We start from the raw sequence: 25,723 nt of genomic DNA, 5'->3' as shown, positions 1-25,723 counted from the left end.
ATTTGATGATCTTTACTGATTGCACCTCTGAGGTGCAGTCACTTGTGTACAGGGAGAAGAGCAGGGGTGAGAGGACACAGCCCTGAGGGGCCCCTGTACTAATGGACCATGCTTGAGAGGTGAATTCCCCCGCTTTTGGGATACAATGAGCCTGAGATGGAGACAGAGTGCTTAAAAGACGCATGTGGAATAAATGCATATATTTGCCCATATACAGAGCTGTACACATCTCAGCACGCACCAGCGTCTGCGTCTTTTGCACATGTGCCTGGTTAGCTACTAGCCATCATTATCAGTGGCCCTCTTCTCAGATAGGAGATACGTCATTCCCTATGTAAGAACACCCCGTCACACCCCAGTTTTGCATAGTGATGAGCGGATTCGGTTTCCGAGAAACCGAACCCCCCCGAACTTCACCTTGTTTACACGGGTCCGAGGCAGGTTCGAACCTTCCCGCCTTGCTCGGCTAACCCGAGCGCGCCCGAACGTCATCATCCCGCTGTCGGATTCTCGCGAGATTCGGATTCTATATAAGCAGCCGCGCGTCGCCGCCATTTTCACACGTGCATTGAGATTGATAGGGAGAGGACGTGGCTGGCGTCCTCTCCGTACTACTACTAATACGAGACAGTTGGTTGATCTGATTGCTTGTTTTATTTTACTATAATTGTGGGGAGGATTGGGGAGCAGCTGTTAGGAGGAGTACAGTACAGTGCAGAGTTTTGCTGATAAGTGAGTCGTGACCACCAGTTTTTTATCCGTTCTCTGCCTGAAAAAAACGCTCCGTACCATATCTGTGCTCAGTGTTCTGCATGATATATCTGTGCTGAGTGCTCACACTGCTTAATTGTGGGGACTGGGGAGCAGCTATAGCAGGAGTACAGTGCACAGTTTTGCTGACAGTGACCACCAGTATACGTTTGTCTGCCTGAAAAACACTCCTGTGGTGGCTTTTTTTTATACTAGTAGTTTAGCAGTTTGCTGACAGTGTCCACCAGGTCCATTATACTGTATATAGCAGTACGGTAGGCCACTGCTGTACCTACCTCTGTGTCGTCACTCGTCATCCATAAAGTATACTATCCATCCATCTACATTGTATACCTGTGGTGGCTTTTTTTTTTATACTAGTAGTTTAGCAGTCTGCTGACAGTGTCCACCAGGTCCATTATACTGTATATAGCAGTACGGTAGGCCACTGCTGTACCTACCTCTGTGTCGTCACTCGTCATCCATAAAGTATACTATCCATCCATCTACATTGTATACCTGTGGTGGCTTTTTTTTATACTAGTAGTTTAGCAGTCTGCTGACAGTGTCCACTAGGTCCATTATACTGTATATAGCAGTACGGTAGGCCACTGCTGTACCTACCTCTGTGTCGTCACTCGTCATCCATAAAGTAATAGTATACTATCCATCCATCTACATTGTATACCTGTGGTGGCTTTTTTTTTATACTAGTAGTTTAGCAGTCTGCTGACAGTATCCACCAGGTCCATTATACTGTATATAGCAGTACGGTAGGCCACTGCTGTACCTACCTCTGTGTCATCACTCGTCATCCATGAAGTAATAGTATACTATCCATCCATCTACATTGTATACCTGTGGTGGCTTTTTTTTTATACTAGTATTTTAGCAGTCTGCTGACAGTGTCCACCAGGTCCATTATACTGTATATAGCAGTACGGTAGGCCACTGCTGTACCTACCTCTGTGTCGTCACTCGTCCTCCATAAAGTAATAGTATACTATCCATCCATCTACATTGTATACCTGTGGTGGCTTTTTTTTTATACTAGTAGTTTAGCAGTCTGCTTACAGTGTCCACCAGGTCCATTATACTGTATATAGCAGTACGGTAGGCCACTGCTGTACCTACCTCTGTGTCGTCACTCGTCATCCATAAAGTATACTATCCATCCATCTACATTGTATACCTGTGGTGGCTTTTTTTTTTATACTAGTAGTTTAGCAGTCTGCTGACAGTGTCCACCAGGTCCATTATACTGTATATAGCAGTACGGTAGGCCACTGCTGTACCTACCTCTGTGTCGTCACTCGTCATCCATAAAGTATACTATCCATCCATCTACATTGTATACCTGTGGTGGCTTTTAGTTGTGCGCATTAAAATATGGAGAACAAAAATGTGGAGGTTAAAAAAATAGGGAAAGATCAAGATCCACTTCCACCTCGTGCTGAAGCTGCTGCCACTAGTCATGGCCGAGACGATGAAATGCCATCAACGTCGTCTGCCAAGGCCGATGCCCAATGTCATAGTACAGAGCATGTAAAATGCAAAACACAAAAGATCAGTAAAATGCCTCAAAAATCAAAATTAAAAGCGTCTGAGGAGAAGCGTAAACTTGCCAATATGCCATTTACGACACGGAGTGGCAAGGAACGGCTGAGGCCCTGGCCTATGTTCATGGCTAGTGGTTCAGCTTCACATGAGGATGGAAGCACTCATCCTCTCGCTAGAAAAAAGAAAAGACTTAAGCTGGCAAAAGCACAGCAAAGAACTGTGCGTTCTTCAAAATCACAAATCCCCAAGGAGAGTCCAATTGTGTCGGTTGCGATGCCTGACCTTCCCAACACTGGACGGGAAGAGCTTGCGCCTTCCACCATTTGCACGCCCCCTGCAAGTGTTGGAAGGAGCACCCGCAGTCCAGTTCCTGATAGTCAAATTGACGATGTCACTGTTGAAGTACACCAGGATGAGGATATGGGTGTTGCTGGCGCTGGGGAGGAAATTGACAAGGAGGATTCTGATGGAGAGGTGGTTTGTTTAAGTCAGGCACCCGGGGAGACACCTGTTGTCCGTGGGAGGAATATGGCCCTTGACATGCCTGGTCAAAATACAAAAAAAATCAGCTCTTCGGTGTGGAATTATTTCAACACAAATGCGGACAACAGGTATCAAGCCGTGTGTTGCCTTTGTCAAGCTGTAATTGTTATGCACACCAGTGCCTGCAGGAAAGTACTGGTGTCAGAACTGTTATGCACTCCAGTGTCTGCAGGAATGTACTGGTGTTTGAACTGTTATGCAAAACAGATGGACTCACAGACAAACTGGGGAATATGACATAATGTACACAGAAGGTGATAGGGTAACAAAATACACACAAAGTGAACAGAGAAGCCCAGAGGCTAAGGAACTGGGTATCTCCCTTGTATGAGAACTGCTCAGATGGAAAAGCAAGATGTTGTGTTTTAATACTTAGAGAACCCGAAATGCTGTTGCTAAGGGCAACAGCAAAACCCTAAAGGGTTACCAACGGGTGTGGCAGTAAACTCCTTGGTCAGAGATGGAATGATAGACACAAGGAGAATCTCCACAATCCTAATTCTCACTTGCAGTGCACAGGTTTTAGCTTACTGCCACTAAACTGGCCCCTGACACCTAGCACAGTGAGACAGGATTAGACAGGCAAGTCTTAGAATACAGCCGCAAACTTGCTAAGTTCACAGAGTAGTAACAGAACCCCAGCAAGCTAAATGACTGACTCCAGTCTTACTGCTAGGTCTGGATTGGCAGAGTGTAATACCAAATCCCCAGGCCTATTTGCAGTAAGCAACAAACAAATACAAAGCTACACAGTACTGGCTAACTTTCATGAACTGACTAACCAACAAAGATTCAGCAGCATCTGCTTACCCTGAAAAGAGGCCTTATAAAGCAGGTGCTGTCCACGCCCCACTCAGACCTCACAGACTGTGAGCACAAAAACCAGCACCGGATCCCCTGCCGTGCACAGAGCCTATAACCACTGCACAGCAAAAGACCCGAACCGGAGTATCAGCTGCACTCAGGTTACTCCACTAGCACTTGTCTCCCGGTTGCCACGACGACGTGGCAGCACAGGGCAGGAGACCCTAACAGTACCCCCCCTCTGACGAGGGGTCAAAGAACCCCTACCACCGGGTTTATCGGGGAACTGCGAGAAGAAAGAGCGTATCAGTCTGGGGGCATGAAGATCACAACTGCGCACCCACGACCGCTCCTCCGGGCCATACCCCTTCCAGTGCACCAAAAATGACAGCCGACCCCGAACCACCTTGGAGTCAAGAATCCTTTCAACAACAAACTCCCTCTGGCCACGTATCAGAAGAGGGGAAGGTCTTCCACTGGAAGAAGGATTACTAATCGCCCGTTTTAAAAGGGAACAATGAAATGTTTTATTGATACCCAAAGAACGGGGCAGATCTAACTGAAATGCCACCGGATTGATAACCCTGGTGATCTTATAAGGGCCGATGAACCGGGGCCCTAACTTATGAGATGGCTGTCTCAACTTCAAATTCTTGGTAGACAACCAGACGAAGTCTCCTAATTTGAAGCTGCAGGGTCTTTTCCGCTTATCAAAAACCCTTTTGGTCACTAATGACACAGACACAAGGGCTTTCTTCACTTTCCGCCAAATACCTCTAAGGACCGAAACCACAGAGGAACCACCAGGCGTGGAGTCCAGGGGGTCAAAAGAATTGGCCTTAGGATGATGCCCATACACACAAAGGAAGGGAGAGATCCCTGTAGCAGAGTGAGCCGCGTTGTTATAGGCAAACTCCGCCATGGACAGATGAGCAACCCAGTCAGTCTGACACTTGGAGACATAACACCTGAGGAACTGCTCCAAGGACTGGTTCACCCTTTCAGTCTGCCCATTAGACTGCGGATGGTAGCCTGACGACAAGCTGACAGAAATCTGGAGATCGGAACAAAATGCCCTCCAGAATTTGGCCACAAACTGGGATCCGCGGTCAGAGACCACATCAAGTGGCAACCCGTGGAGACGCACAACATGCAGCATAAATAATTCAGACAGGCGTCTGGCAGATGGCAGCCCAACCAGTGGAACGAAGTGCGCCATCTTCGAAAACCTGTCAACGACAACCCAGATGGCTGTCATCCCCGAGGATTTGGGCAAGTCCACCACAAAATCCATTGAAATGTGGGTCCATGGCTTAGATGGGATAGAGAGTGGATGTAATGGGCCAACAGGAACCCCTCTAGGAGTCTTATTTCGGGCACAGATGTCACATGCCCGAACCCACTGATCCACATCCTTACCCACCGAGGGCCACCACACCGCCCTAGATAGCAACTCCCGAGTTCTGGCAATACCCGGGTGACCTACCGACTTCTTGGCATGGAATTCCAGAAACACTCGCTGTCTTAACCTAGGAGGCACAAACAAAAGACCTACCGGAAGGTCTGGAGGAGCCTGCTCCTGTGCTCTAAGGACTAATGATAAGAGGTCCTGGGTAATGCCCACTTTAATACATGATGGGGAAACAATGGGCAACGGCTCCTCGGTGGTCTCCTGGATTGGAGCAAAACTCCGCGAGAGCGCATCAGCCTTGATGTTTTTTGACCCAGGGCGATATGTTATCAAAAAATTAAAGCGAGCAAAAAACAAAGCCCATCGTGCCTGCCTGGCATTGAGACGCTTCGCTGACTCTAAATATGCCAGATTCTTATGGTCAGTGAGAATTGAGACCACAAACTTAGCCCCCTCAAGCCAGTGTCTCCACTCCTCGAGTGCATCCTTAATAGCCAACAATTCCCGGTTACCCACGTCATAATTCATCTCGGCAGGCGAAAATTTACGGGAAAAGTAAGCACAGGGATGAAGGCGATTATCAGACACTCCCATCTGAGAAAGCACTGCCCCAATACCCATCTCAGAGGCATCCACCTCCACCACAAAAGGACGCTCTGGATCTGGGTGTCGCAGCACCTTGGCCGAAACAAATGCCCTTTTGAGACGGGCAAAAGCCGCTTTAGCCTCACAAGACCAGTGAGCAACATCCGCCCCTTTCTTAGTGAGTGCCACCAAGGGCGCCACTATAGACGAAAATCCAGCGATAAATCGTCTATAAAAATTCGCAAAGCCCAGGAAACGCTGAAGCGCCTTCAAACTAGTGGGCTGCACCCAATCCAGGACTGCCTGTACCTTGGAACCCTCCATTTGGAAACCTTCTGGGGAGATAATATATCCTAGAAATGCGATTTGCTGAACTTCAAATTCGCACTTCTCCAGCTTCGCCCCAAGCCGGTGGTCTCTGAGTTTCTGGAGGACTAAGCGTACATGCTTCCGATGTTCCTCCAGGGAATGGGAGAAGATTAGGATGTCATCTAAGTATACAACTAAGAATCTATCCAAATATTCCCTGAGCACATCATTCATGAAATCCTGGAAGACTGCCGGGGCATTACAGAGCCCAAAAGGCATCACCAAATATTCATAATGCCCTGAGTGGGTATTAAAGGCAGTCTTCCATTCATCCCCCTCTCTTATTCGGATTAGATTGTACGCACCGCGTAGGTCAATCTTAGAAAAAATGGTGGCAGTACGAAGCTGGTCAAACAAGACTGAAATGAGAGGCAGTGGGTATGAGTTTTTAATCGTGATACGGTTCAATTCCCTGAAGTCGATGCAGGGTCGCAACGAACCGTCCTTTTTACCCACGAAGAAGAACCCCGACCCAACTGGAGACTGTGAAGGTCTGATAAATCCCTTAGCCAAGTTCTCCTGAATGTACTCTGCCATAGCCTGAGTCTCAGGACGTGACAGGGAGTACAACCTGCTCTTGGGAAGCTTAGCATTTGGCAACAAATCAATGGCACAGTCATAGGGGCGATGGGGAGGTAGTACCTCTGCAACTTTTTTGGAGAACACGTCCGCAAAATCTGCATAACACCCTGGCAATCCTGGCAAACTTAGCTGCGAGAGCCTGACTGGAAGGCTCAAGCAACTCCTGAAACAATCAGTACCCCAACTAAGAATCTCCCCAGAGACCCAGTCAAATTGAGGATTGTGGGCCCTTAACCAGGGTAACCCCAACACCAATGGGGCAAAAGTACAGACAGTCACATAAAAGGACAATTTTTCAGAGTGTGTGGCTCCAATAAACAAAGAAATCTGGCTAGTGCAAGAGGTAATTTTACCTTGGGATAATGGTTCCCCGTTTAACCCACAAATCTCAATTTCCGATGCCAAGGGTACTAAGGGAACAGAGTGTTTCAGGGCGAATTGGCGGTCCATAAAAACCCCGTCGGCCCCACTGTCCACAAAGGCCTCAGTCTTGACAGTTTGACCGAGGATCTTCAAGGTCACCGGAATGATAAAAGTCTTCTTGGGAAATTCTGACTTCTGGCCTGACAGGATATTTCCCATCACCCTCAGGCCCTGAAGTTTTCCGGCTTTTCTGGGCATGATACTACCACATGACCTTTATTCCCACAGTACAAACACAACCCCTGCTGTCTCCTCCGCGTCTTCTCACGCGAGGAGAGGCGGGTAGCCCCAATCTGCATAGGCTCCTCAGAAAATTCCTCAGAGTCTGAGGTTCCCTTGGGAAGGAAGGAAATCTCAGTCTCCCTTTCAAGCCTACGCTCTCTCAGCCGTCTTTTCACCCGGATGGATAACTGCATGAGCTGATCCAAGCTATCAGGCAAGGGATATTGTACCAGTTGGTCCTTTATCTGGTTAGAAAGACCTCTTCGGTACTGGTGTCTCAGGGCTGGGTCATTCCACTGGGTATCATGGGCCAACCTCCGAAACTCCGTACAGTAAACCTCAACTGGCCTTCGCCCTTGCTTAAGGATCGAAATCTGAGCCTCGGCTGAGGCCGTCTTGTCAGGGTCATCATACAACATGCCCAGTGCCGTAAAAAAAGCATCAACACTTTTAAGCGACGGACAGTCAGGCTGCAACCCATATGCCCAGACCTGTGGGTCTCCTTGTAGCAAGGAAATCACTATGCCCACCCGCTGAATCTCCGACCCAGAAGACTGAGGCCTAAGCCGGAAGTATAGCTTGCAGCTCTCCTTGAAACAAAAGAACTGCGAGCGATCTCCAGAAAAACGATCCGGGAGATTTACTTTCGGCTCCTTAACCCCTGCAGGTGCTGCTGCTGCGGGAGCTCCGCCAGCAGCCTGGGAGGTGTGCATTTTAATGGACAAATCATTAAATTGTCGAGTCAGGACCTGCACCTGATCGACCACCTGTTGCAACGTATTTTGAGGGGTATGCTCCATATTCCCACAAAATTTCAACAGGAGTATTAGGCTGCTGAATATGTTATGCACACCAGTGCCTGCAGGAAAGTACTGGTGTCAGAACTGTTATGCACTCCAGTGTCTGCAGGAATGTACTGGTGTTTGAACTGTTATGCAAAACAGATGGACTCACAGACAAACTGGGGAATATGACATAATGTACACAGAAGGTGATAGGGTAACAAAATACACACAAAGTGAACAGAGAAGCCCAGAGGCTAAGGAACTGGGTATCTCCCTTGTATGAGAACTGCTCAGATGGAAAAGCAAGATGTTGTGTTTTAATACTTAGAGAACCCGAAATGCTGTTGCTAAGGGCAACAGCAAAACCCTAAAGGGTTACCAACGGGTGTGGCAGTAAACTCCTTGGTCAGAGATGGAATGATAGACACAAGGAGAATCTCCACAATCCTAATTCTCACTTGCAGTGCACAGGTTTTAGCTTACTGCCACTAAACTGGCCCCTGACACCTAGCACAGTGAGACAGGATTAGACAGGCAAGTCTTAGAATACAGCCGCAAACTTGCTAAGTTCACAGAGTAGTAACAGAACCCCAGCAAGCTAAACGACTGACTCCAGTCTTACTGCTAGGTCTGGATTGGCAGAGTGTAATACCAAATCCCCAGGCCTATTTGCAGTAAGCAACAAACAAATACAAAGCTACACAGTACTGGCTAACTTTCATGAACTGACTAACCAACAAAGATTCAGCAGCATCTGCTTACCCTGAAAAGAGGCCTTATAAAGCAGGTGCTGTCCACGCCCCACTCAGACCTCACAGACTGTGAGCACAAAAACCAGCACCGGATCCCCTGCCGTGCACAGAGCCTATAACCACTGCACAGCAAAAGACCCGAACCGGAGTATCAGCTGCACTCAGGTTACTCCACTAGCACTTGTCTCCCGGTTGCCACGACGACGTGGCAGCACAGGGCAGGAGACCCTAACAGTAATAAGTAGGGGTAAGGACGTTAACCACCTCGGAACATCCTCCCTTATACGTCACCTGCAGCGCATTCATCATAAGTCAGTGACAAGTTCAAAAACTTTGGGCGACAGCGGAAGCAGTCCACTGACCACTAAATCCCTTCCTCTTGTAACCAAGCTCCTGCAAACCACACCACCAACTCCCTCAGTGTCAATTTCCTCCTTACCCAGGAAAGCCAATAGTCCTGCAGGCCATGTCACTGGCAAGTCTGACAAGTCCTCTCCTGCCTGGGATTCCTCCGATGAATCCTTGAGTGTAACACCTACTGCTGCTGGTGCTGCTGTTGTTGCTGCTGGGAGTTGATCGTCATCCCAGAGGGGAAGTCGGAAGACCACTTGTACTACTTCCAGTAAGCAATTGACTGTACAACAGTCCTTTGCGAGGAAGATGAAATATCACAGCAGTCATCCTGCTGCAAAGCGGATAACTGAGGCCTTGGCAGCCTGGGCGGTGAGAAACGTGGTTCCAGTATCCATCGTTAATTCAGAGCCAACTATAGACTTGATTGAGGTACTGTGTCCCCGGTACCAAATACCATCTAGGTTCCATTTCTCTAGGCAGGCGATACCGAAAATGTACACAGACCTCAGAAAAAGACTCACCAGTGTCCTAAAAAATGCAGTTGTACCCAATGTCCACTTAACCACGGACATGTGGACAAGTGGAGCAGGGCAGACTCAGGACTATATGACTGTGACAGCCCACTGGGTAGATGTATTGCCTCCCGCTGCAAGAACAGCAGCGGCGACACCAGTAGCAGCATCTCGCAAACGCCAACTCGTTCCTAGGCAGGCTACGCTTTGTATCACCGCTTTCCAGAATACGCACACAGCTGAAAACCTCTTACGGCAACTGAGGAAAACTGAGGAAGATCATCTCCTGGGGATTTGTGACATCGGACAACGCCAGCAATATTGTGCGTGCATTACATCTGGGCAAATTCCAGCACGTCCCATGTTTTGCACATACCTTGAATTTGGTGGTGCAGAATTATTTAAAAAACGACAGGGGCGTGCAAGAGATGCTGTCGGTGGCCCGAAGAATTGCGGGCCACTTTCGGCGTTCAGGCACCGCGTACAGAAGACTGGAGCACCACCAAAAATACCTGAACCTGCCCTGCCATCATCTGAAGCAAGAGGTGGTAACGAGGTGGAATTCAACCCTCTATATGCTTCAGAGGATGGAGGAGCAGCAAAAGGCCATTCAAGCCTATACATCTGGCCACGATATAGGCAAAGGAGGTGGAATGCACCTGTCTCAAGCGCAGTGGAGAATGATTTCAACGTTGTGCAAGGTTCTGCAACCCTTTGAACTTGCCACACGTGAAGTCAGTTCAGACACTGCCAGCCTGAGTCAGGTCATTCCCCTCATCAGGCTTTTGCAGAAGAAGCTGGAGAGATTGAAGGAGGAGCTAAAACAGAGCGATTCCGCTAGGCATGTGGGACTTGTGGATGGAGCCCTTCATTCGCTTAACCAGGATTCACGGGTGGTCAATCTGTTGAAATCAGAGCACTACATTTTGGCCACCGTGCTCGATCCTAGATTTAAAACCTACGTTGTATCTCTCTTTCCGGCAGACACAAGTCTGGAGAAGATGATGTTCATTAAAATGAATTATAATCAATTCCTCCGTGGAGACATTCACCAGCAGCAATTGCCTCCAGAAAGTACACGGGGACCTGAGATGGTGGATTCCAGTGGGGACGAATTAATAATCTGTGAGGAGGGGGATGTACACAGTGAAAGGGGTGATGAATCGGACGATGATGATGAGGTGGACATCTTGCCTCTGTAGAGCCAGTTTGTGCAAGGAGAGATTGATTGCTTCTTTTTTGGTGGGGGCCCAAACCAACCAGTCATTTCAGTCACAGTCGTGTGGCAGACCCTGTCGCTGAAATGATGGGTTCGTTAAAGTGTGCATGTCCTGTTTATACAACATAAGGGTGGGTGGGAGGGCCCAAGGACAATTCCATCTTGCACCTCTTTTTTCTTTCATTTTTCTTTGCATCATGTGCTATTTGGGGAGTATTTTTTTGAAGGGCCATCCTGCCTGACACTGCAGTGTCACTCCTAGATGGGCCAGGTGTTTGTGTCGGCCACTTGGGTCGCTGAGCTTAGTCACACAGCTACCTCATTGCGCCTCTTTTTTTCTTTGCATCATTTGCTGTTTGGGGAGTATTTTTTTGAAGGGCCATCCTGTCTGACACTGCAGTGCCACTCCTAGATGGGCCAGGTGTTTGTGTCGGCCACTAGGGTCGCTTAGCTTAGTCACACAGCTACCTCATTGCGCCTCTTTTTTTCTTTGCAGCATGTGCTGTTTGGGGAGTATTTTTTTGAAGGGCCATCCTGCCTGACACTGCAGTGTCACTCCTAGATGGGCCAGGTGTTTGTGTCGGCCACTTGGGTCGCTGAGCTTAGTCACACAGCTACCTCATTGCGCCTCTTTTTTTCTTTGCATCATGTGCTGTTTGGGGAGTATTTTTTTGAAGGGCCATCCTGTCTGACACTGCAGTGCCACTCCTAGATGGGCCAGGTGTTTGTGTCGGCCACTAGGGTCGCTTAGCTTAGTCACACAGCTACCTCATTGCGCCTCTTTTTTTCTTTGCATCATGTGCTGTTTGGGGAGTATTTTTTTGAAGGGCCATCCTGCCTGACACTGCAGTGTCACTCCTAGATGGGCCAGGTGTTTGTGTCGGCCACTTGGGTCGCTGAGCTTAGTCACACAGCTACCTCATTGCGCCTCTTTTTTTCTTTGCATCATGTGCTGTTTGGGGAGTATTTTTTTCAAGTGCCATCCTGTCTGACACTGCAGTGCCACTCCTAGATGGGCCAGGTGTTTGTGTCGGCCACTAGGGTCGCTTAGCTTAGTCACACAGCTACCTCATTGCACCTCTTTTTTTCTTTGCATCATGTGCTGTTTGGGGAGTATTTTTTTCAAGTGCCATCCTGTCTGACACTGCAGTGCCACTCCTAGATGGGCCAGGTGTTTGTGTCGGCCACTAGGGTTGCTTAGCTTAGTCACACAGCTACCTCATTGCGCCTCTTTTTTTCTTTGCATAATATGCTGTTTGGGGAGTATTTTTTTCAAGTGCCATCCTGTCTGACACTGCAGTGCCACTCCTAGATGGGCCAGGTGTTTGTGTCGGCCACTAGGGTCGCTTAGCTTAGTCACACAGCTACCTCATTGCGCCTCTTTTTTTTCTTTGCATCATGTGCTGTTTGGGGACAATTTTTTTGAAGGGCCATCCTGTCTGACAATGCAGTGCCACTCCTAGATGGGCCAGGTGTTTGTGTCTGCCACTTGTGTCGCTTAGCTTAGCCATACAGCGACCTCGGTGCAAATTTTAGAACTAAAAATAATATTGTGAGGTGTGAGGTGTTCAGTATAGACTGGAAATGAGTGGAAATTATGGTTATTGAGGTTAATAATACTATGGGATCAAAATGACCTCCACATTCTATGATTTAAGCTGTTTTTTAGTGTTTTTTGAAAAAAACACCCGAATCCAAAACACACCCGAATCCGATAAAAAATTTCCGGTGAGGTTTTGCCAAAACGCGTCCGAACCCAAAACACGGCCGCGGAACCGAACCCAAAACCAAAACACAAAACCCGAAAAATTTCCGGTGCACATCACTAGTTTTGCATCAGTGCACTGTATATGCGGCGGAGATGACTCTGCATGGCTCCAACATGCCTGCGCCCAGTGTTGCTGCGAGTGCAATGCGAAATAAACATAAGTACTGGTACCCGGCACGCGCCCAGCTCTGTGCCATGCCCAAGGTGTGCATGAATTACAGCTGATGCAGTGTGAGATTCTGGGAACGTTTCTTACATTTATGTAACAGGATATTTAGCTGATGACATGAGAGGACACGTAGGCACTGAGACTGAAGAATAGGGCTTATTCCTCTGTTGTCAGCAGAAATGGAGGCATCAGATAAGTGGCCTCCGGGTACTGGTGGAAGAATTTTTGAGACTTTAGGGGCCCATTTATCATTGAATATTTGCAGTTTAATCCCTGAAATATCCCCTGAATAATACCTGCTGCGATCCTTTCATTCCCGACAGAGGCCTCAACCCGCATTTCTATGGGGGATGCGATGCTGCCAGATTTACCAACTTCTGGAATGCCCTGCAGCTACTGCCATCTTCCTATGGGCTACACATCACAATGTAAGCTGGGAGAGGGATCCCCTGGAACCCTCCCCACCAATGATGGCCGCACATGTGTGGTCAGTGGGACAGAGCATGTGCAGGAGTTAATACATAATTACGGTATTATCGCATATTACAATGAGATTCTGGGCACTAATATCGCACCCAGACCGCATTGCAAATGCGACTTTTAATAAATGGGCCCCTTAACTATATGGTGATAATCACTTTAAAAAAAAAAAGAAAGAGTTAATGCAGCATACACACTAAACAGTAGCAATACCGCCATACTAGAGCACAAATAAGTACAAAGTAATGGTTTAAAATAGATTTTTAAAAAGGACACACTGTCAGAGAACAGAGAGAAATCATAACCTTTTAACTAGACTTACCACAAAGAAAAGGAAAATGATAGGTACAGTACAGTATACCTCGCCCTTCTGCCTCACACACTGAAGTATGTTCTATTGTTAAACTATTCACTTAACCAAACAAATGCTCTTATTTCTAGACAATTGCTACGGAAAAGTAAAAGAAAAACTCAGCTGAGAAACCCTCGGTGAAGAAACAGAGAACTGAAGGAAATCAACAGACTCTGTGGCTGAGATTACATAGCACTGCAGGCTACAGTCTGAAGTGGCTTCCAAAACATATTTACATTCTGTTTAGTGGATTTGTCATCACCGACCTTGTGTTTCAGAGAATTCCACAACATACTGTAAGCGCCTTTACAGAGCAGAACCGTCCTGTGCTCCTGGTGGAACCCGCTCTCTTACCATCGCAAGTGGTCCTTGGTGTGAAAAGGATTTTAGAAAATCTGTCTGCTGACCTCCAATGCGTATGTATATATATATATATATATATATATATATATATAGATACACACAGCGCCGGCACTCGGACTGCCCCTTGGGCTAGCTTGCTCCGGTGCCCTCCACTAGGGTGTCACCCCCATATCCAGAACGCAATGAAAGAGGCGGCACTCGGAGTCTTTTAAATCAAAAAAGTGACTTTAGTGCATAAAGTGCTACATCAACGTTTCGGGGTACTGGACCCCTTCATCAGGATAGTGTACAGTGCAAAAACAAACACAATATATAGAGGCACTCACCCCCTGAACACTCCCCGTGTCTGAGTCCCACTGGCAAGTTGAGAACATCTAGTTCCAAACACAACACGGCACTCCAGGACTTGGATTTTCCCTCTTGACTCGGAAACCCGAACGCGGCAAAACGTCATCATCTCGCTGACGGATTCTCGCGAGATTTGGATTCCATATAAGGAGCCGCGCATCGCGGCCATTTTCACTCCAGTTTCGGAGAGTGAGAGGACGTGTATTCAGTGTGCTCAGTGTCTGTTTATTGGGGCGGGAAAGTGGGGTGGCAAGTGTTGTGCTGCTCAGTCCAGTCCATATATCCAGTGTAGCTGTAAAGTGGTGCTGTGTTGTGCAGACCAGTACAGTGTAGTCAGTGTATTGTGCTGTATCAGTCCAGCCATTCACAGTGTTGGTGTTCTCTGCTGCCATATATCAGTAATTCCAGTATATATATCAGTAATTCCAGTGAAGATATACGCTGCTGCTATATATATCCACTGCTGCAGTATAACAATTATAAAAACCTGTTGGGCTGCATCAGAGCAGTGGTAGTGTCCTGTGTCATCAGTAATTCCAGTGGCGATATACGCTGCTGCTATATATCCACTGCTGCAGTATAACAATTCTAACAACCTGTTGGGCTGCATTAGACCAGAGGTAGTGTCCTGTGTCATCAGTAATTCCAGTGGTGATATACGCTGCTGCTATATATCCACTGCTGCAGTATAACAATTATAACAACCTGATGGGCTGCATCAGACCAGTGGTAGTGTCCTGTGTCATCAGTAATTCCAGTTATTCCTGTGATGCATATTGGTGGTCATTCCGAGTTGTTCGCTCGGTAATTTTCTTCGCATCACAGCGATTTTCCGCTAACTGCGCATGCGCAATGTTCGCACTGCGACTGCGCCAAGTAAATTTGCTTTGCAGTTAGGTATTTTACTCACGGCATTACAAGGTTTTTTCTTCGTTCTGGTGATCGTAATGTGATTGACAGGAAGTGGGTGTTTCTGGGCGGAAACAGGACGTTTTATGGGAGTGTTTGAAAATACGCTACCGTTTCTGGGAAAAACGCGGGAGTGGCTGGAGAAACGGAGGAGTGTCTGGGCGAACGCTGGGTGTGTTTGTGACGTCAAACCAGGAACGAAACTAACTGAACTGATCGCAGTTGCCGAGTAAGTCTGGAGCTACTCAGAAACTGCTAAGAATTGTCTATTCGCAATTGTGCTAATCTTTCGTTCGCAATTTTGCTAAGCTAAGATTCACTCCCAGTAGGCGGCGGCTTAGCGTGTGCACTGCTGCTAAAAGCAGCTTGCGAGCGAACAACTCGGAATGAGGGCCATTGTCTCTTATAACTCCCAAAAAATAATGGAAAACCAAAATTTTGAGTAAAAAATAGGGAAAGATCAAGAAGAACCACTTCCTCTTAGTGCTGAAGCTTCTGCCACTAGCCATGACATAGACAATGAAATGCTATCAACGTCGTCTGCCAAGGCCGATGCCCAATGTGATAGTAGAGGGCGTGTAAAATCCAAAAAGACAAGGTTCAGTAAACAGAACCAAAAAAAGAAATTTAAATTATCTGAGGAGAAACGTAAACTTGGCAATATGCCATTTACAACACGGAGTGGCAAGGAACGGCTGAGGCCCTGGCCTATGTTCATGGCTAGTGGTTCAGCTTCACATGACGATGGAAGCCCTCATCCTCCCGCTAGAAAAATTAAAAGAGTTAAGCTGGAAAAAGCACAGAAAAGAACTGTGTGCTCTGAGATGGTATCATAAATCCCCAAGGAGAGTCCAAGTGTGTCGGCGGTTGCGATGCATGACCTTCCCAACACTGGACGGGAAGAGGTGGCTCCTTTCACCATTTGCACACCCCCTGCAAGTGCTGGAAGGAGCACCCACAGTCCAGTTCCTGATATTCAAATTGAAGATGTCACTGTTGAAGTACACCAGGATGAAGATATGGGTGTTGCTGGCGCTGAGGAGGAAGTTGACGATGAGGATTCTGATGGTGATGTGGTTTGTTTAAGTCAGGCACCGGGGGAGACACCTGTTGTCCTTGGGGCGAAGAAGCCCATTGTGATGCCTGGGCAAACTACCAAAAAAGCCACCTCTTCGGTGTGGAATTATTTCTCCTCAAATCCGGACAACAGGAGTCGAAGCCATCTGTTGCCTCTGTCAATCTGTAATAAGTAGGGGTAAGGATGTTAACCACCTAGGAACATCCTTCCTTATACGTCACCTGCTGCGCATTCATCAGAAGTCACTGTCAAGTTCAGAAACTTTGGGTAAGAGCGTAAGCATTCCACTGATACCTAAATCCCTTCTTCCTCCTGTACCCAAGCTCATGCAAGCCACACCACCAACTCCCTCAACGTCAACTTCCTCAGTCAGGAACGTCCGTAGTCCTGCAGGCCATGTCACTGTCAAGACTGAGGAGTCCTCTCCTAACCGGGGTTCCTCCGTAGGATCCTTGAGTGGTACGCCTGCTGCTGTTGCTGCCGTTGTTGCTGCTGGGAGTCGATCATCATCCCAGAGGGGAAGTCGGAAGACCACTTGTACTACTCCCAGTAAGCAATTGACTGTCCAACAGTCCTTTGTGAGGAAGATGAAATATGACAGCAGTCATCCTTTTGCAAAGCAGATAACTGAGGCCTTGACAGCTATGTTGGTGTTAGAGGTGCATCCGGTATCCACCATTAGTTCAGAGTCACTTAAAGATTTGTTTGAGGTACTGTGTCCACGGTATCAAATCCCATCTAGGTTCCACTTCTCTAGGCAGGTGATACCGAGAATGTACACAGACGTCAGAAAAAGAGTCTGGATAAATTGAAGGAGGAGCTAAGACGGAGCGATTCAGCAAAGTATGTGGTACTTGTGGATGGAACCCTTCATTCGCTTTGCCAGGATTCATGGGTGGTCAATCTGTTGAAATCAGAGCACTACATTTTGGCCACCATGCTCGATCCTAGGTTTAAAGCCTACGTTGTATCTCTCTTTCCAGCAGACACAAGTCTGCAGAGGTGCAAAGACCTGCTGGTTAGTAAATTGTCAACTCAAGCGGAACGTGACACGTCAACAGCTCCTCCTTCAATTTCTCCCGCCACTGGGGCTGCAAGGAAAAGGATAAGATTTCCTAGCCCACCCGCTGGCAGTGATGCAGGGCAGTCAGGAGCGAAAGTTGACATCTGGTCCGGACTGAAGGACCTGCCAACGATTACTGACATGTCTACTGTCACTGCATATGATTCTGTCACCATTGAAAGAATGGTGGAGGATTATATGAGTGACACAGTGGCGTAACTACTGCCCCCGCAGTCCTCGCGGTGGCTTGGGGGCGAGGGGCTGCGGGGGCGCCACTGACTTAGAACAGATTGACATGCGGACGAGCGTCCGCATGTCAATCTGCGGTCTCCTTCCCTCCGCTGCTGTGTTGGAGGGACACGGAGGGCACAGCGCGCGCCTCTCCAGTGTCCCTCCTGGCTCTCCGGCCGGTCTAATAAAGGAAGTGCCGTTCGTGAGCTCTGATTGGCTCACGAACCGGCACTTCCTTTATTAGACCCGCAGGAGAGCCAGGAAGGACACGGGAGAGGCGCGCGCTGTGCCCTCCATGTCCCTCCAACACAAAGGAGCGGCGGGGGGGGGGAATAGGGGAGCAGGCACTGTGGGGGAATATCTGGCACTGAGGGCATGTACCTGGCGGCACTGTGGGGGAATATCTGGCACTGGGGGCATATACCTGGCACTGTGGGGGAATATCTGGCACTGGGGGCATATGTGGCACTGGGAGCACGGCCCTACCAACAAGCACTACCCCCTAGCAACGAGCATGACACCCAGTGCATGAAACCCCTGGCAACGAGCATGACACCCTGAGCATGAAAATCCCTGGCACCGTGCATGGAACCAAGAGCATGAAACCCCTGGCAACGAGCAGGTAATTTAAAAGTAATTAAAAGCCTTACTGTAGAACTTAATGTGTATTGGGCATTACGGTGTGTGGCATAATGTATCACGGACATTGCGGTGTGTGTCATAATGTGTCAGGCATTACGGTGTGTTGTATACTATATCACGATCATTGTGGTATGTGGTATAATGTCTCAGGGTCATTGCGGTGTGTGTCATAATGTGTCACAGACATTGTATGTGCTATAATGTATCAGGGGCATTGCAGTGTGTAGCATAATGTATAACGGGCATTGCGATTCCTGTCATAATGTGTCACAGGCATTACGGTGTGTGGCATAATGTGTCGGGGGCATTACGGGGTGTGCATATTGTGTCATGTGCATTATTGTGTGTGGCATAATGTCTACGGGCCATTGCAGTATGTGGCATAATGTATTCTGGGCATTACTATAAGGAGGAAAAATGACAAATAATGTAAGGGGCATGAATCAGGATTATTTTTCTTTCCTGTGGTGGCTAACGTCTGGGCGTGCAGGTTGCAAAACTGGGGTATGAGGTAGTCTTTTCCTGCAATGCCACGCCCCTTTATGCGAAGCCACGCCCATTTCAACGAAGCCACACCCCTTTTTGGCGGCGCGCGCCTTCGGCACGCGCATATTTGTCCCATTACTACTGCCAATTATGGGGGGGGGGGGCGAAGAATTTTTTGGCTTGGGGGAGAAAAATTTCTAGTTACGCCATCCTCTCAGACCACTCTTTTAATTAGCATCATCCTACAAACGACATACGTCCGTACGTATACTGGCAGGAAAAAGAGGCATTTTGGAGGCCCTTGCACAAACTGGCTTTATTTTACCTAAGTTGCCCCCCCTCCAGTGTGTACTCAGAAAGAGTGTTTAGTGCATCCGGTAACCTTGTCAGCGATCGGTGTAGGAGGTTACTTCCAAAAAATGTGGAGAAGATGATGTTCATCAAAATGAATTATTAAGTCTTCCGGGAAGACCTTTACCAGCAATTGCCTCCAGAAAGTACACAGGAACCTGTGATGGTGGATTCCAGTGGGGACGAATTAATACTCAGTGAGGAGGATGTACATGGTGAAAGGGGTGAGGAATCGGAGGATGATGATGAGGTGGACATCTTGCCTCTGTAGAGACAGTTTGTGCAAGGAGAGATTGATTGCTTCTTTTTTGGTGGGGCCCAAACAAACCAGTCATTTCAGCCACAGTCGTGTGGCAGACCCTGTCGCTGAAATGATCGGTTTGTTAAAGTATGCATGTCCTGTTTATACAACATAAGGGTGGGTGGGAGGGCCCAAGGACAATTCCATCTTCCATCTCTTTTTCTTCTTTGCATCATGTGCTGTTTGGGGACTAGTTTTTTTAAGTGCCATCCTGTGTGTAACTGCAGTGCCACTCCTAGATGGGCCAGGTGTTTGTGCAGCACACTTGTGTCGCTTAGCTTGGCCATCCAGCTATGTCATTGCACCTCTTTTTCTTCTTTGCATCATGTGCTGTTTGGGGCCTATTTTTTATATCTGCCATCTTGTCTGCAACTGCAGTGCCACTCCTGGGGGTATATTTACTAAGATTCGTAATTGTCGGGATTTGGAGGGAGATTAGACACGAATGACGTCGAATGTGTGAATGTGCAACTTTTTGTTTTTTTCACACCTCATTTACTATGCTGTCGTATTCTGCATTGTCGTGTTTTCCTATGTCGATGTCATTCGTAATTTCAGCCAGTGTTTTACGGGAGTGATTAGTAAAACACTGCCGAACTTAACACAATGAATCCCAGCCGGATCTGTGAGATCCGTGCAGGGCTTCATTGTGTACCTTAAAAAAAAAGTGTATAAAGTGTTCAAAATTCTGAAAAAAATTGCGTGGGGTCCCCCCTCCTAAGCATAACCAGCCTCGGGCTCTTTGAGCCGGTCCTGGTTGTAAAAATACGGGGGGGGGGGGAATGACAGGGGTTCCCCCATATTTTAACAACCAGCACCGGGCTCTGCGCCTGGTCCTGGTGCAAAAATACGGGGGACAAAAGACATAGGGGTCCCCCGTATTTTGAACACCAGCACCGGGCTCCACTAGTCAGAGAGATAATGCCACAGCCGGGGGACACTTTTAAATTGGTCCCTGCGGCCCTGACATTAAATCACCAACTAGTCACCCCTGGACGGGGTACCCTGGAGGAGTGGGGACCCCTTTAAATCAAGGGCCCCCCCCTCCAGCCACCCAAGGGCCAGGGGTGAAGCCCAAGGCTGTCCCCCCCATCCAAGGGCGGCGGATGGGAGGCTGATAGCCTTTTGTGTAAAAAAAAGAATATTGTGTTTTGTAGCATTACTACAAGTCCCAGCAAGCCTCCCTCGCAAGCTGGTACTTGGAGATCCACATGTACCAGCATGCGGTGGGAAAACAGGCACGCTGGTACCGGTAGTTCTACTACAAAAAAAATACCCAAATAAAAACAAAACACACACACCGTGATAGTATAATTTTATTAAACATACATGCACACTTACATTCATACATACTTACCTATATTGACATGAAGCAGTCGGTCCCCTTGTCCAGTAGAATCCCGGGATACCTGTAAATAAAAATTATACTCACAAACAATCCAGCGTATCGGTCCTCTTCTTTAAGTTTGTAATCCAGGGACTTGGTAAAATAAAAAAACGGATTACCCGAACCACGCACTGAAAGGGGTTCCATGTTTACACATGGATCCCCTTTCCCCGACTGGCGGGACCCCCCCGTGACTGCTGTCAAAGAGGGTCCCTTCAGCCAATCAGGGAGCGCCACATCATGGCACTCTCCTGATTGGCTGTGCGCTCCTGAGCTATCAGTCAGGCTGCGCACTGTAGATACAATGTAGCGCTTAGGGAAAGGGGATCCATGTGTAAACATGGATCCCCTTTCAGTTCGTGGTTCGGGTAATCCGTTTTTTTATTTTACCAAGTCCCTGGATTACAAACTTAAAGAAGAGGACCGATACACTGGATTGTTTGTGAGTATAATTTTTATTTACAGGTATCCCGGGATTCTACTGGACAAGGGGACAGACTGCTTCGTATCAACATAGGTAAGTATGTATGAATGTAAGTGTGCATGTATGTTTAATAAAATTGTACTATCACGGTGTGTGTGTTTTGTTTTTATTTGGGTATTTTTTTGTAGTAGAACTACAGGTACCAGCGGGACCATGTTTCCCCCGCATGCTGGTACTTGTGGTTTTTCAAGTACCAGCTTGCGGGGGAGGCTTGCTGGGACTTGTAGTACTGCTACAAAAAACAATGGCCCTCATTCCGAGTTGATCGGTCGCAAGGCGAATTTAGCAGAGTTACACACGCTAAGCCGCCGCCTACTGGGAGTGAATCTTAGCTTCTTAAAATTGCGACCGATGTATTCGCAATAATGCGATTACTAACTACTTAGCAGTTTCAGAGTAGCTCCAGACTTACTCTGCCTGTGCGATCATTTCAGTGCTTGTCGTTCCTGGTTGACGTCACAAACACACCCAGCGTTCGCCCAGGCACTCCCACCGTTTCTCCGGCCACTCCTGCGTTTTTTCCGGAAACGGTAGCGTTTTCAGCCACACGCCCCTGAAACGCCGTGTTTCCGCCCAGTAACACCCATTTCCTGTCAATCACATTACGATCGCCGGAGCGAAGAAAAAGCCGTGAGTAAAAATACTTTCTTCATAGTAAAGTTACTTGGCGCAGTCGCAGTGCGAACATTGCGCATGCGTACTAAGCGGATTTTCACTGCGATGCGATGAAAAATACCGAGCGAACAACTCGGAATGAGGGCCAATATTCTTTTTTTTTTACACAAAAGGCTATCAGCCTCCCATCTGCCGCCCTTGTATGGGGGGGACAGCCTCGGGCTTCACCCCTGGCTCTTGGGTGGCTAGAGGGGTGGACCCCTCTATTTAAGGGGTCCCCACTCCTCCAGGGTACCCCGGCCAGGGGTGACTAGTTGGTGATTTAATGCCAGGGCCGCAGGGACCAATATAAAAGTGTCCCCCGGCTGTGGCATTATCTCTCTGTCTAGTGGAGCCCGGTGCTTGTGTTTAAAATATGGGGGACCCCTACGTCTTTTGTCCCCTGTATTTTTTGCACCAGGACCAGGCGCAGAGCCCGGTGCTGGTTGTTAAAATATGGGGGAACCCCTGTCAATTTCCCCCCCGTATTTTTACAACCAGGACCGGCTCAAAGAGCCTGAGGCTGGTTATGCTTAGGAGAGGGGACCCCACGCAATTTTTTTTCCTGATTTTTAACTCTTTCACAACCCTTCCCACTGATAAACATGCACGGATCTCACGGATCCGTGCATGCCTATCAGAACACGGTAAAAAAAGCAGGTCTATTTTAAAACTGCTTTTTTTTTTACGATTTGTATTTTTTCACGGCAATGTTTGGCTATTGCCGGTAGTGTTTGTGAATTAGAATTTTTAGTAAATTACCGAATTGTATAAAATAACAGGCGTATTTGACCGATGGTGTATTCATTCTTTGACTTCCAAAAAAATACGAATGCCCTCATCACTGCCGAGATTTGAGTTTAGTAAATTCCCGAGATGACACTTTGATGAAAGAACACCAAATCGGTCAAAATCGGGAGCTTTGTAAATATACCCCCTAGATGGGCCAGGTGTTTGTGCCGCACACTTGTGTCGCTTAGCTTAGTCATACAGCCACCTCGGTGCAACTTTTAGGCCTAAACACAATATTGTGAGGTGTGAGGTGTTCAGAATAGACTGGAAATGAATGGAAATTATTGTTATTGAGGTTAATAATATTGTAGGACAAAATTACCCCACATTCTGTGATTTTAGCTGTTTTTATGGGGGTTTTTCAAAAATCATCCAGATCCAAAACCAAAACTCGAAAGGGTGGTTTTGGCAAAACCAAGCCAAAACCAAAACACGAAAATTAAATTAGAACCAAAACCAAAACAGAAAACACGAAAAGTGCCAGCCGCACATATTGTATATAATATAGGAACATGTCAATCTCATCAGAGTAAATACAAATAATCAGCACATGCAGGCATGTCAATGCAGCGTTTCGGGACCACGGCGGGACCCTTCCTCAGGACATGGAGGTGCCAAAGTAGGAGAGACAGAACTACTTTGGCACCTGTATGTCCTTAGGAAGGGTCCCGCCGTGGTCCTGAAATGCCGCATTGACATGCCTGCATGTGCTGATTATTTGCAGTCACTCTGATGAGATTGACATGTGCCTATATTATATACATGTTTGCATGATTGTTTTTGGCCCATATGTCATGGGTAATAATGTCATGTGACTTTTGGACATACATTTTCTATACCAAGTCCTGGAGTGTCGTGTATTGTTTGGGTCAAGACGTTCTCAACTTGCTATATATCATCATACTAATGATAAAGGCACACAGGCAGCTGAAAGTTTCATACAGAGTGCCGGATTTTATATGGATTGTATCTATATATATATATATATACGCATATATATGTGTGTGTGTGTGTGTGTGTGTGTGTGTGTGTGTGTGTGTGTGTGTGTATTACTAGCGATTGCATTTATAATACATTTAATTAGCGCGTAAAATAAATGAATCTGTCATGCCCGGGCAAGTCTTTTTTAGAACTGCACAAATATTTCCGAGCAGCTGTACTAATGAGTTGGGTACGATATCCTGGCAGTCACAATCCCGATTGTCAGGATGCTGACTGTGGTGTCTCCACGGTCAAAATCTCAACAGATCCCTGTAAGTATTTTTCTCTAACGTCCTAGTGGATGCTGGGGACTCCGAAAGGACCATGGGGAATAGCGGCTCCGCAGGAGACTGGGCACAAAGTAAAAGCTTTAGGACTAGCTGGTGTGCACTGGCTCCTCCCCCTATGACCCTCCTCCAAGCCTTAGTTAAGATTTTGTGCCCGAACGAGAAGGGTGCAATCTAGGTGGCTCTCCTGAGCTGCTTAGAGTAAAAGTTTAAATAAGGTAGCGCACAGCACCGCAGCTGTGCGCCATTGCTCTCAGCACGCTTCACACTCCGGTCACTGAGGGTGCAGGGCGCTGGGGGGGGGGCGCCCTGGGACGCAATGAAAATACCTTAAATGGCTAAAAATACATCACATATAGCTCCTGGGCTATATGGATGTATTTAACCCCTGCCAGTTTTCCACAAAAAAGCGGGAGAAAGGCCGCCGAAAAAGGGGCGGAGCCTATCTCCTCAGCACACAAGCGCCATTTTTTCCTCACAGCTCCGTTGGAGGAAGGCTCCCTGACTCTCCCCTGCAGTCCTGCACTACAGAAACAGGGTAAAACAAGAGAGGGGGGGCACTAAATTGGCATATTAATATATACAGCAGCTATATTAGGGAAAAACACTTATATAAGGTTATCCCTATATAAATATATAGCGCTCTGGTGTGTGCTGGCAAACTCTCCCTCTGTCTCCCCAAAGGGCTAGTGGGGTCCTGTCCTCTATCAGAGCATTCCCTGTGTGTGTGCTGTGTGTCGGTACGCTGTGTCGACATGTATGAGGAGGAAAATGGTGTGGAGGCGGAGCAATTGCCTGTGTTAGTGATGTCACCCCCTAGGGAGTCGACACCTGACTGGATGGTCTTATGGAACGTGATAGTGTCGGCACTTTACAAAAGACTGTTGACGACATGAGACAGCCGGCAAATCAGTTAATACCTGTACAGGCATCTCAAACACCGTCAGGGGCTATAAAACGCCCGTTACCTCAGGTCGATACAGACACTGACACGGACACTGACTCCAGTGTCGACGGTGAGGAAACTAGAGATGAGCGCCTGAAATTTTTCGGGTTTTGTGTTTTGGTTTTGGGTTCGGTTCCGCGGCCGTGTTTTGGGTTCGACCGCGTTTTGGCAAAACCTCACCGAATTTTTTTTGTCGGATTCGGGTGTGTTTTGGATTCGGGTGTTTTTTTCAAAAAACCCTAAAAAACAGCTTAAATCATAGAATTTGGGGGTCATTTTGATCCCATATTATTATTAACCTCAAAAACCATAATTTCCACTCATTTTCAGTCTATTCTGAATACCTCACACCTCACAATATTATTTTTAGTCCTAAAATTTGCACCGAGGTCGCTGGATGACTAAGCTAAGCGACCCTAGTGGCCGACACAAACACCTGGCCCATCTAGGAGTGGCACTGCAGTGTCACGCAGGATGGCCCTTCCAAAAAACACTCCCCAAACAGCACATGACGCAAAGAAAAAAAGAGGTGCAATGAGGTAGCTGTGTGACTAAGCTCAGCGACCCAAGTGCCCGACACAAACACCTGGCCCATCTAGGAGTGGCACTGCAGTGTCACGCAGGATGTCCCTTCCAAAAAACCCTCCCCAAACAGCACATGACGCAAAGAAAAAAAGAGGCGCAATGAGGTAGCTGTGTGAGTAAGATTAGCGACCCTAGTGGCCGACACAAACACCGGGCCCATCTAGGAGTGGCACTGCAGTGTCACGCAGGATGTCC

Source organism: Pseudophryne corroboree, chromosome 9 (genome assembly GCF_028390025.1).
Source record: "Pseudophryne corroboree isolate aPseCor3 chromosome 9, aPseCor3.hap2, whole genome shotgun sequence".
NCBI lineage: Eukaryota > Metazoa > Chordata > Amphibia > Anura > Myobatrachidae > Pseudophryne > Pseudophryne corroboree.
The sequence above is the reverse complement of the archived record's forward strand: the minus strand, read 5'-3'. Positions refer to the sequence as shown.